Genomic DNA, 15,640 nt, shown 5'->3' with positions numbered 1-15,640 from the left:
CCTAATGTAAGTCTTCAATCCATGACATCTAATAAACAATATGTGACATGCTAATACTTAAGCAAATAAAAATTGTTAACTCATTCGTAACTCCTCTAATAAACAATTGGTTATTTCTAATGACATATTTGTTAAGAAACCAAATATTTCTAATGACATATTTATTTAGAAACCAAAAAATGACAATTTTTATTAGCTCAAAGATTAACATGCCACATCGTTAATTAGATGTCTCAGACTCGAGACTTACACTAGGTATTTTTCCTTCATTTTAAAAAATATGTGTACATTAAATACAACAAACACTGATAAAAAAAAATAGTCATTAGCTTAATGGCTAAAACACCCCGCCCTCAAGAAGAAGTCATTGTTTCGACTCTTGCATTCGTTTTTTCCTTTTTCATTTTAAGTTATTATGTTTTAAAATATCAATTTGTGAATGGCCAATGACTAAAATTAAAATTTTTCTAAAGAATAATAGAAAATGGAGAAAAATATTGGGGTTAAATGCAAACTCATTCGTAAATGTTGGGGTTAAATTCAAACAGAGAAAAATGCAAAACCGACACGTCATCATGATGTGTTGGTGAACGGACAAGGGCCCGAAAATGAAAAGCCTCCTAAAATATAATGGAAAATGAGGAACAAAAATGAAAAGTTTTCTAAAATTTAATATCAAATGAGGTACAAAAAGTAAAAGTTATGGGTAGAACAGAACAAGATTGTATATAATGGCTTTTGTGGCATAAACTCTTACATCTATCTGCTACTTTCCTTGACAAAAAATTCCCAAATGGATGTGGTAACAAAAGGTATGATAGAATCTACTAAGGTACTTTCCTTTCATAATGATACCAATCAGATTTTTCATTTTCTGTATGTTGTGTAGGCATTTTGTTCATACATGGTAGTTTTCTAAGAGAAACTTTTGGCATCTTCTGTAGATAGTTGTAACCATTCATAGGAATTTTTACACCTTGTAGTTTTTATGTAAGCATATGCTTTTTAAAAAATTGATATTAATGTAAATATGTATATGTTTTTAAAAAAAATTATACGCATATGTTTTTTAAAAATGTGCATATGAACAAAATAATATGAATATGCATTAAAAATGCATTTTTTTTAAATTTCTTTTTTAAAATATTAATATCAAAATATAAGGGATATTTTCGCATATTTGAAAAAAAAATTAATGAATTTTTCAAAAAAAATGAATTGTTAATGCATAGTCATGTTATGCACATTAAAAAAACATTTTTAATGACTCTATATGGATAACAATAAGCATATGCATATACATAAGCATAAATATATACATATTGATATAAATAAGTATATGCATAAAAATAAAAATAAATATATACATAAGACAAATAAATACATATGATTATGCTTATGTATATACATAAGCATATGACGTACAAAAATGATTTTTATATTGCGAAATTAATATTTAGAAAAAGAACTTTTATAAAAATGATTTTTTTAAAGCAGATTCATATTGTTTTATGTATATGAACATTAAAAGAAAACATATGCATATGCACATGTACATGTACAATTTAAAAAACATTTTAATGTCTTTATGTGCATACGAATAAGAATATGCATATGAATGAAAATATGCATATGCATAAGAATTAGTATATGCATAAGTCAATTAACTACATATGATTACGCTTATGTATATGCATATGCATATGCATAAGAATAAGTAAATGACATATGCATATGCATAATATAACATTTCCACAAGAATAAGTATATGCATATTCATAACTATACATATGCATAAGAGTAAGTATATGCATATGCATATGCATATGAATATGTATATGTATATACATAAGAATAAGTATAATCATATGCACATGTTTATGCATAAGAATATGAATAAATATATGCATATGGAAATTAAATACATATGATTATGCTTATGTATATGTATATGCATAAGAATAACTATAGGACATATGCATATTCATATGCATGTGTATATGAATTAAAATAAGTATATAATATATGCATATTCATATTCATATGCTTATGTATGTTATTATGCTTTATATATATATATATATATATATATATATATATATATATATATATATATATATATATATATAGAGAGAGAGAGAGAGAGAGAGAGAGATAGGTTCAGGTGTTTAAAGTAATTATTGTGTTATTGTATGCATAATTGTGGGCCAATCAAAATTTAAAAAATAAATAAATAATCAAACAAATAAATAAGGGTAATTTAGTAATTTGATAAATAATTTCTACAAATACACTCCTATAATTATGGTAATTACTTTGACCTGCCTTTTGTGACAACCCGAAACTTCTACCTGGTACATCTACGCAGTTAATCTAAGTTAAACACATTTTTGTTAACTCCTAGCAATGATTAAGGGTTTATTTAAGCGTTCTAAGCTTGAGTACAACCAGGGTCGAGATTAGGAATGAGTCAGCAAGCCGTAGGGTGACAAAATTGGGCCATACACACCCTTAGGGGGAGTGTACGGTCGTACACATGGGTGTGCGGTCGCACACTCACCTCTTGGCCGCACACTCACTTCTAGGCAGAACACCCACCCCTATATAAAGGGTAGACCCCTTTCCTTTCATCCCTTTAACACCTTGGCAGCACACAACTCCATTTCTCTCAAGTTTCTTCAACCGCAAACCCTCTAGAGCTTCAAAACGTGAGTATTCCATCCTTTAGCTTGTTGTGCTTGAAGAACCACTTGAATCTAAGCCTTGAATCATCAAAGTCCCGCCATGTTCTTCATCCTTTGAGTGAGTGCGGCCGCACACTCCTAAAAGGCCCTCCAAAGTGAGATGTTGGCTTCCATCTTTGATTGAGACATGATCCTAGCCTTGATACACCTTGGAATTGGCATTTTGGACACAAACTTGAAGGGTGTACGACCGCACACCCCTGCGTACGACCGCACATACCTTTGTACGGCAGCACACTCATGTGTGAGGTAGCACACTCCTTTGTGCGGCAGCACACACCTGTGTGCGACCACACACACACCATAGGACCACAAACCCATTTCTAAGACCCTTAACTTGCACTACAATTGAGTATAGACCTAGAACACTTCATGGATGCAAGTATGGACCTTGAAAACACCTCAAAGACACCCTCCATCATGAGTGTACGGCCGCACACCCATGGCCGTAGACGCCTTTAAGGTGGCCATACACCTCCCTCATGCAATCCTTTAAGGTCCTAGCACTTAGTGCAAGTAGTCACAAGTTCGTAGAGTGGTTCTCCATCACATCTAGTAGGGAAATACCTTCATTTGACTCCTTTATGTGTCATTACATGTTAATTAGGATCAAATCGTGTTCAAGGCTTCACTTGAACATCCCGCATTCCGTATCGATCCTTCAATCAAACCACTTACCCGAGGTGAGTTCATACCCCTACGCTTTTCTGAGTTTTTTTATGTTTTCAGGGGGGGAATACAAGCAAAAGCATAAGGAAACTTGTGCTCAAAATATATTATTTTGTTTAAGATAATTACATTTTCAGTATGCTTTTAACATGGAAAAACAGTTTTTACCAAACGATTAAGAAATCAACTCGTAGAAACAGTTTTCAAAACTAGGGTAACGAACTTGTGAATCATGTAGTAAAATGTACTACTTTATAAAGGATTCATGCAAATCATAAAAAAGATTTTCAGTATTATTACTTGTAAATTTGTTAGTCTAAGTTGGAGACACGTCCTTGGTAACACTCCCACAGAATCAGAGTGTAGGACTAGCACTTGTGACCAGAATCTCTTGTAGGGAGAGTGTGACTGTTGTGTATAGATCTATACGGGGCTGACAATCCCGCACCTTGCTGCTAGCTACAGTCGGACCGGCAGGTCTACGGGTGACAAAGTCATAAGGGATGCCGGCCCTGTTACGGGCCATATCCGGTCAGTTATGGTCATGAAAATCACAATGTAGATAGCAGAGATTTACTTTTGTAATAATGAATCAAGTGAACTAACCTCAAAGTAATAACCGATTTGATTACTGGAGGGTATTAATAGTACCTTCTGGATTTAGTTCATCACGTTTTCCTTTATTAGTTTTATTTATATAATAGGGCTAATATACCTCACTGGGAGTAACCAGGGTTTTTAAAAGAAAACTACGTTTATCGGTATAAGTATGGTAGATACTTGTACACCTCAGTTTAGAACGGATAATCAATGATCAACTTTTAGGGAATATATAGGATTTTCCCGGGATAACTCGGCTTTTCATAAACGGATTGTTTAACATGTAACTAACGGATATTCATATTCATTCCACGACTCCTTGGATTGTACATATCTTGTATGAATATGGAAGTTATGGAAGGAATGGGTTTTCAAACATGCTTTTTATAAGAAAATATAGGATTTTCTTGAGGAACACTTTACAAAAGGATCAAAGAACTTTTTTCCACCAAAACTAAATGCTTATGAACTCACCAGCTTTATGCTAATATTCTTTCAAAACTGCTTGAATTCTCAGGGAATTAGTAGACAGGTACTTCCAGGAGTTCGGAGAAGTCGGAGCGTTAGAGTCGCGTCTTTCCATTTTACTTTTGATAGGAACAAAACTATGTATTAAACAATGTAAACCTTTTCATATATGTATTCAATGTCCGGTTGTGTTTACTATGCTTGATATGATACAATTGTTGTGATACTACGCATGACGTCAACCACCCCCGAACGTTTCCGTCGTTCCGGTTTGGGAGCGTGACAGATTGGTATCAGAGCCCTTGTTTATAGCGAACTAAGTATACCGAACCTTACATGGTATACAACTATAAATACTAAGGGGCCTAAGTGCTCTAAACTAAAAGTATACTTTCAAAAATATAAGTATTTTTATAAAAAGTATACAAGTATACCTAGGTACTGGAATCAGTGTCATAAGTCGAACAAAACAAAAGTATTTGGATGTTGGACATCGCGGTTAAACCTGGGCAGTTATGTACTCATGTCTAGGATCAATATAGCCCGATCAACTATATTCATTCGAGACATGACCAACATGTGCTTGGGAGTGACTGTGGTGTTGCAGCAAGCCTAAAACTTACCTAGATACCAGAAGAGTTCTAGAACCAAACATAAGGGTTAAAATACTATAGGGGTATTTTAGGATACTATAACGACCGAACCGGAAACTTACCCAAAAATCCATTCTTCAAGACTTAATCATGTAACTATAGTACATTGGAAGTATTATAGATTCGATGCCTATTAACTATCCATTACCATCACCTCGCGTAGATAGCATGGATGGATTCCATCTTCCTGGCGACCCATACTTTCCCAACCAAGGAGATGATGGATGGATCGAGTCAGAGCCAGAAGGAAACCATGAAATTCCTTCGGATGATGACTTTTCCGAACCATTTCCTGAAGAGACTGACTCGGAACCCGAAGTCGATAACCTACCTCAAGTGGCCCCAATGCCAAATCCTAACCCTCGAGTTGAATTCCAAGGTCCAACGCCTATGTAGGTCGAAAGTTTGAATAGGTGGAGCCACGATCAAGGCCAAACCCTCCCATACGACGGAAACCGCAACCTCTACAATCTGAACGAATGAGGCCCCGCGGACAGGGCCCTTCCAATCCTGATACGCCGAGTGACTCGCAACGTGGAGCTAGGTATGGCAACCCTTCAGCGAACTGTGGAGCTCGAAGCGGATTCGAACACCAGCACGGATCGCATTCGTCGCCTCGAGATTGCTCATGCGAGAGCTGCAAGGAACAATGAAGCTCTACAGCGAGAGTTAGCTACAACCCGAGCCGAAGTCATAGACCTCCGAGCTCGCCAGTCGGAGTACGAGAGACGCCTGCTTGGTGTGGAACGCCAGCTGGCCGAATTAAGGTTTCACTTGAGGAGTACCCTTCACCAATAGGAGAATACTCTACTCATTATTCCTGTATGGTCTAAGGAATAACTTTTGTATCTATGTTCTGAGTAGTTCTTTTCCGCAAACATCTATGTCTTTCATGTTGCCAAGATTCTTTCTCTGTTAGAATGACTTAGGCCTATTTTTAGATCAAGGGTTCCGAAATGCGTGTAACAATCATATTTTCAGTCAAAGGTTATCAGTGTCAAAAGTATACCTTAGATCGGTAGCATGCAAATTAGGCAACTTCATCGAAGTCCTATCACTGTTTTGTCTTCAAAACATGTATCATAGGATGTACTTAGACGATTATTCCTTTTCCCCATCGATTTCATACTAGTCTTCATGAACAACTTCAATGTCCTAATCGGCATGGGATGGGTGAGCCCCAAATCGTGCTGATGTTCTTTTGTTTCGAGAAGGCGATTTGTCTCAATCTTCCCTTTGATGAAATCCTCACTGGTTTCAGTGATAAAAATTTGCTTGAACTTTCGTATCATTTCCTACGCCAAAGCCCAGAAGTATCTGCGAAAGGGATGCCATGCATTCCTGGCTCACGTGTCAATGTGACGCAAAAAGTTAAAGACCTCGAGAGCATCTCCGAAGTCTGCAACTTTCCTGATGTCTTTCCCAAAGACATTCCAGGAATTCCTCCCGAGCGTCAAGTTGAATCTTGTGTCGCATTGATCCCCGGAGCTACCCTTATAGCTAACCCTTCATATCATCTAGAGCCGGAGAAAATGGGGGAAGTTATCCAGCCAGCTCAATGAGCTGAGCAAATAGGAGTTCGTACATTTATTGTATGTGAATTCTATTGTGTTCAGATCTTTTCTATCCTTGCCAGGACCACATCATGGGGATGTGGGTCGAATCAATAAGAGTCAGATAGCAAAACGGGAAATCTTAAATAAACATTTAGGCTAAATCCTGAGGCAGCCGCTGTTGCTCATAAGCTTCTTTTCTTGACATGTAGCAGATCATGCCTTCGAAGAAACGTAACCAACCCGCCGGTAAGACACCAATCCTCCAGATGGACTCAGCTACGTTCCAAGCTACTGTCACAGCAGCTGTAACAGTCGCCCTAGCTGTTCTTAACGCTAACAACACAAATGTGTGTGGAAGCGTTAATGGCAATCCAAAACTTGGTGTTAACCAATCTCAACAACAAGTGCCTACTAGAAAGGACACACCTGATCCCCAACCTAACATCCTGAAACGAAAGCTCAAAGGAAGTTGTTCAACCCAAAGACCTACTGAGAGGCAACGAATTGCGACAGTCAGTACCCCAGTCAGCCCTGCTGTTCCAACACCAACCACACCCAACTTGGGAAACCTCCTGCACTGCAGCAAATGCAACTACCATCATCATGGAGTCTGCCGAGTGCTGCATTGCACTAGGTGTAACAGGCAAGGACACACCACACGATACTGTAGGGCACCTGCACAGTCAAACACCTCGATTACTGGTGTAAAGATGGATCAGGTTTGCTATAATTGTCGTGAACCCAGACATTTCAAAAGAAATTGTCCAAGGGCTAAGGATGGCCAGGAAGCTCGCTTCGCAAAGACCCCGACTCAACACATCACTTCCACTACCGACGCTAGCTTAGTTCAAGTGTGCTGTACATGTGGCGAAATGGGACATTTCAAAATAGACTGCCCAACAGTGAAGAACAATGAGGAAACAGGAGGAGTCTGACCTCAGAAAATGAGGAAGCATCGAAGGACCCTGCCATGTTTTGGTACGTTTTCGAAAACCCCAATAATTGTTCATAATTGTGATTACTTCATCGTCCAAATTGAATCACGACGTTCTTATAAGATTTAAAGCCCTAATGGGTAAATTATGATAGCTTAATGAATACGTTAGGTTCAGTTGTAGTTATACATGACTTGTATACACCAAACAATCATAGGAAGATCCAGTAAGAACCATTTCATAAAAAGCTCGTAGTTTCAAAACGTCAGGACTCTCGTGTTAGTAGTACCCACCAATTTCGAATCAAACCCAGAAAACACCAGAGACATTCATCTAGGGCGTCAATGTTCTAACAAAACGATCTTTCCAAACTAACTTAACGCGCGATTCTACAACGTCATTCCGCTTAAGTTCGACTGAGTCTATGTTATACCAAACCCTTTTGTCTTAAATCGTTCGATCGCAAAACTCTCGTCGTTCGTAACGACAAACTAGATGCGAACTTCGAAAATTCATCTCTCTTTGAAACCCGACAGTATTAAAGCAAAGAGTATCATCCACAAAGAAATGGACAAAGTAAGATAACAATCCGGATAATTGTAGATACGTCGTGGGACACTCATCTACCCTTAGTGGAACTTTCTTGCAACAAAGGCGACCTTTCCAACATCAAGGTTGCGCCGTTCGAACCCTCTATGGCCATAAGTATAGATCCCCTCTGTACTGGGCTGAGGTGGGCGACACGCAGCTAGTTAAGAGTCAAGTCCACGACAGTACTCTCACGAGCCCTGAAATCATTCGAGAGGCGACTGAAAAGGATCGTACGAAAGGGCTACGCCGATAAGAGACAAAAACCCTTGGAGTTCCAGATTGGTGAACGTGTTCTTTTTGCAGGTCTCACCCTGGAAAGGCCTGATACGCTTCGAAAAGCGTAGAAAGCTAAATCACAGATACGTTGGACCATCCGAGATCCTTGCTAGGATCGGTCCCGTAGCGTACAAACTCCAGTTACCTCGAGCACTTAGCAACGTTCATCCCGTCTTCCTCGTGTTGAACCAAAGAAGTGTCTGTCCGATAAGACACTTGTGGTTCCCCTCGACGATATCGAGCTAGACGAGAGTCTACGCTTCATGGTGGGAAATCATTCAAAATCATGGAACAGGAATTCAATCGAACGAAGTAACGTCACATCCCGATAGTGAAGGTACGCTGGAATGCCAAGCGGGAACTTGGATTCACTTGGGAGCATGAGAATCTAAGGAAACAGAAGTACCCCCATCATTTCCAAGTCCACGAGTTACATCTTTATTCTTGAATTTTGGGACGAAATTCCCTCTAACGGGGGGATGATGTGACAACCCGAAACTTCTACCTGGTACATCTAGTCAGTTAATCTAAGTTAAACACGTTTCTGTTAACTCCTAGAAATGATTAAGGGTTTATGTAAGCGTTCTAAGCTTGAGTACAACCAGGGTCGAGATTAGGAATGAGTCAGCAAGCCGTAGGGTGACAAAACCGGGCCATACACACCCTTAGGGGGAGTGTACGGCCGTACACATGGGTGTCCGGCCGCACACTCACCTCTTGGCCGCACACTCACTTCTAGGCAGCACACCCACCCCTATATAAAGGGTAGACCCCTTTCCTTTCATCCCTTTAACACCTTGGCAGCACGCAACACCATTTCTCTCAAGTTTCTTCAACCGCAAACCCTCCAGAGCTTCAAAACGTGAGTAATCCATCCTTTAGCTTGTTGTGCTTGAAGAACCACTTGAATCTAAGCCTTGAATCATCAAAGTCCCGCCATGTTCTTCATCCTTTGATTGAGTGCGGCCGCACACCCAGATAGGGTGGCCGTACACTCCTAAAAGGCCCTCCAAAGTGAGAGTTTGGCTTCCATCTTTGAGTGAGACATGATCCTAGCCTTGATACACCTTGGAATTGGCAAACTTGAAGGGTGTACGACCGCACACCCCTGTGTACGGCCGCTCACACCTTTTTGCGGCAGCACACTCATGTGTGAGGTAGCACACTCCTTTGTGCGGCAGCACACACCTGTGTGCGACCACACACACACCATAGGACCACAAACCCATTTCTAAGACCCTTAACTTGCACTACAATTGAGTATAGATCTAGAACACTTCATCGATGCAAGTATGGACCTTGAAAACACCTCAAAGACACCCTTCATCATGAGTGTACGGCCGCACACGCATTGGGCCGCACACCCATGGTCGTACACGCCTTTAAGGTGGCCATACACCTCCCTCATGCAATCCTTTAAGGTCCTAGCACTTAGTGCAAGTAGTCACAAGTTCTTAGAGTGGTTCTCCATCACATCTAGTAGGGAAATACCTTCATTTGACTCCTTTATGTGTCATTACATGTTAATTAGGATCAAATCGTGTTCAAGGCTTCACTTGAACATCCCGCATTCCGTATCGATCCTTCAATCAAACCACTTACCCGAGGTGAGTTCATACCCCTACGCTTTTCCGAGTTTTTTTATGTTTTCAGGGGGGAATACAAGCAAAAGCATAAGGAAACTTGTGCTCAAAATATATTATTTTGTTTAAGATAATTACATTTTCAGTATGCTTTTAACATGGAAAAACAGTTTTTACCAAACGATTAAGAAATCAACTCGTAGAAACAGTTTTCAAAACTAGGGTAACGAACTTGTGAATCATGTAGTAAAATGTATTACTTTATAAAGGATTCATGCAAATCATAAAAAAGATTTTCAGTATTATTACTTGTAAATTTGTTAGTCTAAGTTGGAGACACGTCCTTGGTAACACTCCCACAGAATCAGAGTGTAGGACTAGCACTTGTGACCAGAATCTCTTGTAGGGAGAGTGTGACTGTTGTGTATAGATCTATACGGGGCTGACAATCCCGCACCTTGCTGCTAGCTACAGTCGGACCGGCAGGTCTACGGGTGACAAAGTCATAAGGGATGTCGGCCCCGTTACGGGCCATATCCGGTCAGTTATGGTCATGAAAATCACAATGTAGATAGCAGAGATTTACTTTTGTAATAATGAATCAAGTGAACTAACCTCAAAGTAATAACCGATTTGATTACTGGAGGGTATTAATAGTACCTTCTGGATTTAGTTCATCACGTTTTCCTTTATTAGTTTTATTTATATAATATGGCTAATATACCTCACTGGGAGTAACCAGGGTTTTTAAAAGAAAACTACGTTTATCGATATAAGTATGGTAGATACTTGTACACCTCAGTTTAGAACGGATAATCAATGATCAACTTTTAGGGAATATATAGGATTTTCCCGGGATAACTCGGCTTTTCATAAACGGATTGTTTAACATGTAACTAACGGATATTCATATTCATTCCACGACTCCTTGGATTGTACATATCTTGTATGAATATGGAAGTTATGGAAGGAATGGGTTTTAAAACATGCTTTTCATAAGAAAATATAGGATTTTCTTGAGGAACACTTTTCAAAAGGATCAAAGAGCATTTTTCCACCAAAACTAAATGCTTATGAACTCACCAGCTTTATGTTGATATTCTTTCAAAACTGCTTGTATTCTCAGGGAATTAGTAGACAGGTACTTCCAGGAGTTCGGAGAAGTCAGAGCGTTAGAGTCACCTCTTTCCATTTTACTTTTGATAGGAACAAAACTATGTATTAAACAATGTAAACCTTTTTCATATATGTATTCAATGTCTGGTTGTGTTTACTATGCTTGCTATGATACAATTGTTGTGATACTACGCATGACGTCAACCACCCCCGAACGTTTCCGTCGTTCCGGTTTGGGGGTGTGACACCTTTATCCCTTTTTAAAACAATCAACAATACTATATTCTATCCCATTCGATCCCCCCTAACCCTAGCTCCAAACCAGAAGATCGCCTTTTTAATAGAGAGTCGATGGGTAGCTTCAACAAGATTTCTGCATTCAACAAGAATCGATGGGTATAGGTTTCTTCCTTTGTCTGATCGAAGAGCAGGACACATGAACAATAATTAGGGAGATTGGTGGGTCGATGGTGAATGATTAACCGCAAGGGTGAGGGGATCCATCGACACCAGCGACCCTTTAAATTGGAAACAAATCGTGGTCCGTTCAAATTTCGTGGTCCGTTCTTCAAGCATCATCTTCTGTGGAAACAAATCCAATGAATAAATTAGTGAGAAAATGTCCATATTGCATTCCAACATAATTGTAATTCGTGATTCCATTCTGATAGAATTGGAATTCATTTACCAATAATTATATTAATTCAGGGAATTCTAATAGAATATGTTCATGATTATCATAAAAATATTCTTTTCTGGTAGAATACTATAAACGAAGAAATACCATTCAGTTGAAGCATTTTAGCGAGCGCTTGGTGTGCATCAAAACAACTTTCAATTTCTTGTAAAAATTAGACAATCAGAACAAATTCCCAATTCACCAAAAATATTACACCTTGAAAGAATTAGACAATAAACCTAAACACATCCAAAATTTCTTTGATTTCTGTCAAACAATCAACCTAAAACATCAATTCTATATATTGAAATCAAATCAAATTAAAAAACCCCATTTGAAGATTAAACTTCATTGGTTTACAGTAAATCAATCTAAAGTACACTTGCAAACAAGAACACGTTTATGTTTCATTTCCTTCCCTGTCAAACACCCAATCCAAACACCCATTGGTTTCTATCAAATGAAACAAACCCAAACACCCCAATGATTTCTATCTAACAGTCAAACAAAAAGAAAAGGGAAGAGAACCTGTTACTGATCGGAGCAACACCCCTCACAACCCCTCTTCTTCTTCCGTCGAGTAAACCCACTGAGGACCCCGACTTCTTCACTTCTGCTGATCACGACACCCCACCATTTTCCTTCGTCCCTTCAACTTCGTCAAACCACAGAGACGACCTCCCTTGTCTCCGATTGAAATCGCTCCTCCTATATTCGCACCTCTGATTCGGAGGAGAAAGAGCGAAATCTCGCTGCCTCGTGCCTTCCTTCCTTTGGTTCGGCCAAAAACTTGAGATGGTCACTTAGTTCGATCGATTACCACCACCAAGACCACCTTTGTTCGATGCTTGATCGCTCGATTCTTCCCCCTCCCGATCTATGAAGAAGACGATAAAGGGCAACCCCACAAAGGGTCGCTGGTGTCGATGGATCCCCTCACCCTTGCGGTTAATCAATAACCATCGACCCACCAATCTCCCTAATTCTTGTTTGTGTGTCCTGCTCTTCGATCAGACGAAGGAAGAAACCTGTACCCATCGATTCTTGTTGAATGCGAAAATCTTGTTGAAGCTACCCATCGATTCTTTTTAAAAAGGCGATCTTCTGTTTTGGAGCTAGGGTTAGGGAGGATCGAATGAAATTGAATACAGTATTGTTGATTGTTTTAAAAAAGGATAAAGGTAGGTCAAAGTAATTACCATAATTATAGGAGTGTATTTGTAGAAATTATTTATCAAATTACTAAATTACCCTTATTTATTTGTTTGATTATTTATTTATTTTTTAAATTTTGATTGGCCCACATTTTGCATACAATAACACAATAATTACTTTAAACACCTGAACATATATATATATATATATATATATATATATATATATATATATATATATATATATATATATATATATATATATATATATGATTATCTATTTTTCATATAATCATAAATGAATATAACATAAATAACAATTACAATAGAATAATAACTATTATTTTATAATCATATATTAATAGGACATGATGTTTTCCGATTTGTAGTGTTTGGTTATACATCCAGAGTCCAAAATTGCAATTTAGAAGAATCTTGATTTACTCTCTACATTGCTAAATACAATTATATATCAATAACGTTAACTAAAGAAAAAAAAATGAAAAAACACAGACATTATTTCAACAAAATATAACTATAATCATAAATGAAGACAAGTTAACACGATAGAAACTAGTCGATTATATCTAACTAAGACACCATGTCTGTCACCCTTCACTAGTGAATAAAATAAAAAATTATACAAAAAAATTCATAACATTTGTAATCGTAAATGAATAATAACTTCATTTACAAAGAAAAACACAATCATAAGTTATATACAACAAAAAAGTTCATTATTCCATTCAATCTGTAAAACTTAACTTAAAATTGCACTTCCACATCATGTTATGAAAACAGTTAAGAATTAGGAAGGGTTTGTAATGCTCCCCGCATATATAATCATTTATGCGTAAATCACCATATGAATTAACGAAATATATAATCATTTATGCTTTAAATCACCATATGAATTAACAGTAAACAAATATATTCCTTTAAAAACTATAACCATAAAAGTTACATGTAATCGAAATGAACTAACAAAATTATAACTTCAAGGAAGGTAAATTGCCCTCAAAATTCCACATGAAAACAAAAACTAACATTGGGTGGAAGAAAACCCCTTGTTGCTTGAAATATTTCAAAACGCTCTTAAGTCTATAATAATTGTTCAAATTGTTTAAGGTTAATGGCTACTAATTCAGAAAATAAAATTTAGCAACTTCGCTAAAGAATGTAAGAAGTATAAATTTATTTATTTATAAAAACTATTAAATTAATTACAAAGCAAAGATTAATCACAAGTGATACGACTAGTCTAGCACCAATATAGGATTAGTCACAAATAGCATCAAATTTAATATAATCCTTTACTTTTATCAGAAAATAAAACAAGTCTCATATATGCAAAATTATTGTAAATTCGAGTTGCTTCAAGTTCTATGACAATCATTTACCATAAGTTGAGATGATTGTTGTAGCCACTATCGCTCAACAAGCAAGCCTCACGAGAAATTGATACACATCCCCTTTTAGCACTAAATCAAATTTGCAGGTCTGGAAACGAGATGAAAAGAAAAACTGAGCAGCGGATGCCCTTCTTCTTCTCCTTCATGTAGGTCTAAAAACAATGCCAATGCATAATATTAAGCGGATCCACATCCAATTGTAGTCCAAATGTTGACGTTTATGTCAGGAAATTCGTCGAACACTTAGCAGGCGTGTTTCAGGTTGCAAGAGATGGAGTTCCGACAGATTAAACTTTACCGGTGTAACACAAATTCGATTCATATTTGTATACAGAATCGTTGCATCCATGCATTCCTTCACCAACTTCGTTTCATCTCTACAATAACCAACAGAGATCCATCTCCACCGTCGACGACAAGTTGGGGGTGAGGATTTCCGTCAGTATTGGTGGCGGGCTTGTTGGTTTATATATAGATAGAGAGAGAAATCAATCGTTATTAACAGAATCCCAACATATAACCTTATATTGTTCCGGTAATCAGTAATCGTTAGAAAGAGAGTGAGAGAGATTTTGGTATATTAGTAAACTAGGTGCGAGAGCCGTGTATTACATGGGTTGATTAAAAAAGTTAAATATAAGTATTTTTTTAAAGTAAAATTTTGGAATAAATATAAATGAAATGATAGAATAAGTTATTCAATCTATACTAATAAAAAATTATTATCATATTATTATATATATATTAAATTTGTGGAAGAAAGGAATAGTAAAGTTGGCATACTTTGTCCAGCTTTGGCCCCTTGATTTACATACCCGGTCCTTGTACTTCTTTAATTAATTTATTCATATCCTTTTGTTTGTGTTCCATTCAACTTCTCATTTTTTTGGCAGAATTGGTCCCTCTATTATTGTTGGAAGTTAGGAATACTAAATTTGGATGTTTTTTGACAACTTTGCTCATTATTCTTTACCCATTTTGACATTTTTGGTCCTTACAATCAATATTTTTACACTTTTTTGGAACCTTTTAATATTTAAAGTTTGGCCACAAAACTTTAACGGTTTGACAACTTTGATCCCTTTTCTAAAAAGTTGCTAATTCCTACCCCTTTAATTCTTTAGCCATTTTCACACTTTTGGTCCTTGCAGTCAAAACCTTTACATTTTTTGTCCGGGGCAAAGCCCGGACTTTTCATCCTTGT

Source organism: Lactuca virosa, chromosome 4 (genome assembly GCF_052849685.1).
Source record: "Lactuca virosa cultivar CGN04683 chromosome 4, Lactuca_virosa_CGN04683_v6, whole genome shotgun sequence".
NCBI classification, from domain to species: domain Eukaryota; kingdom Viridiplantae; phylum Streptophyta; class Magnoliopsida; order Asterales; family Asteraceae; genus Lactuca; species Lactuca virosa.
This window is presented reverse-complemented; position numbering follows the sequence as displayed.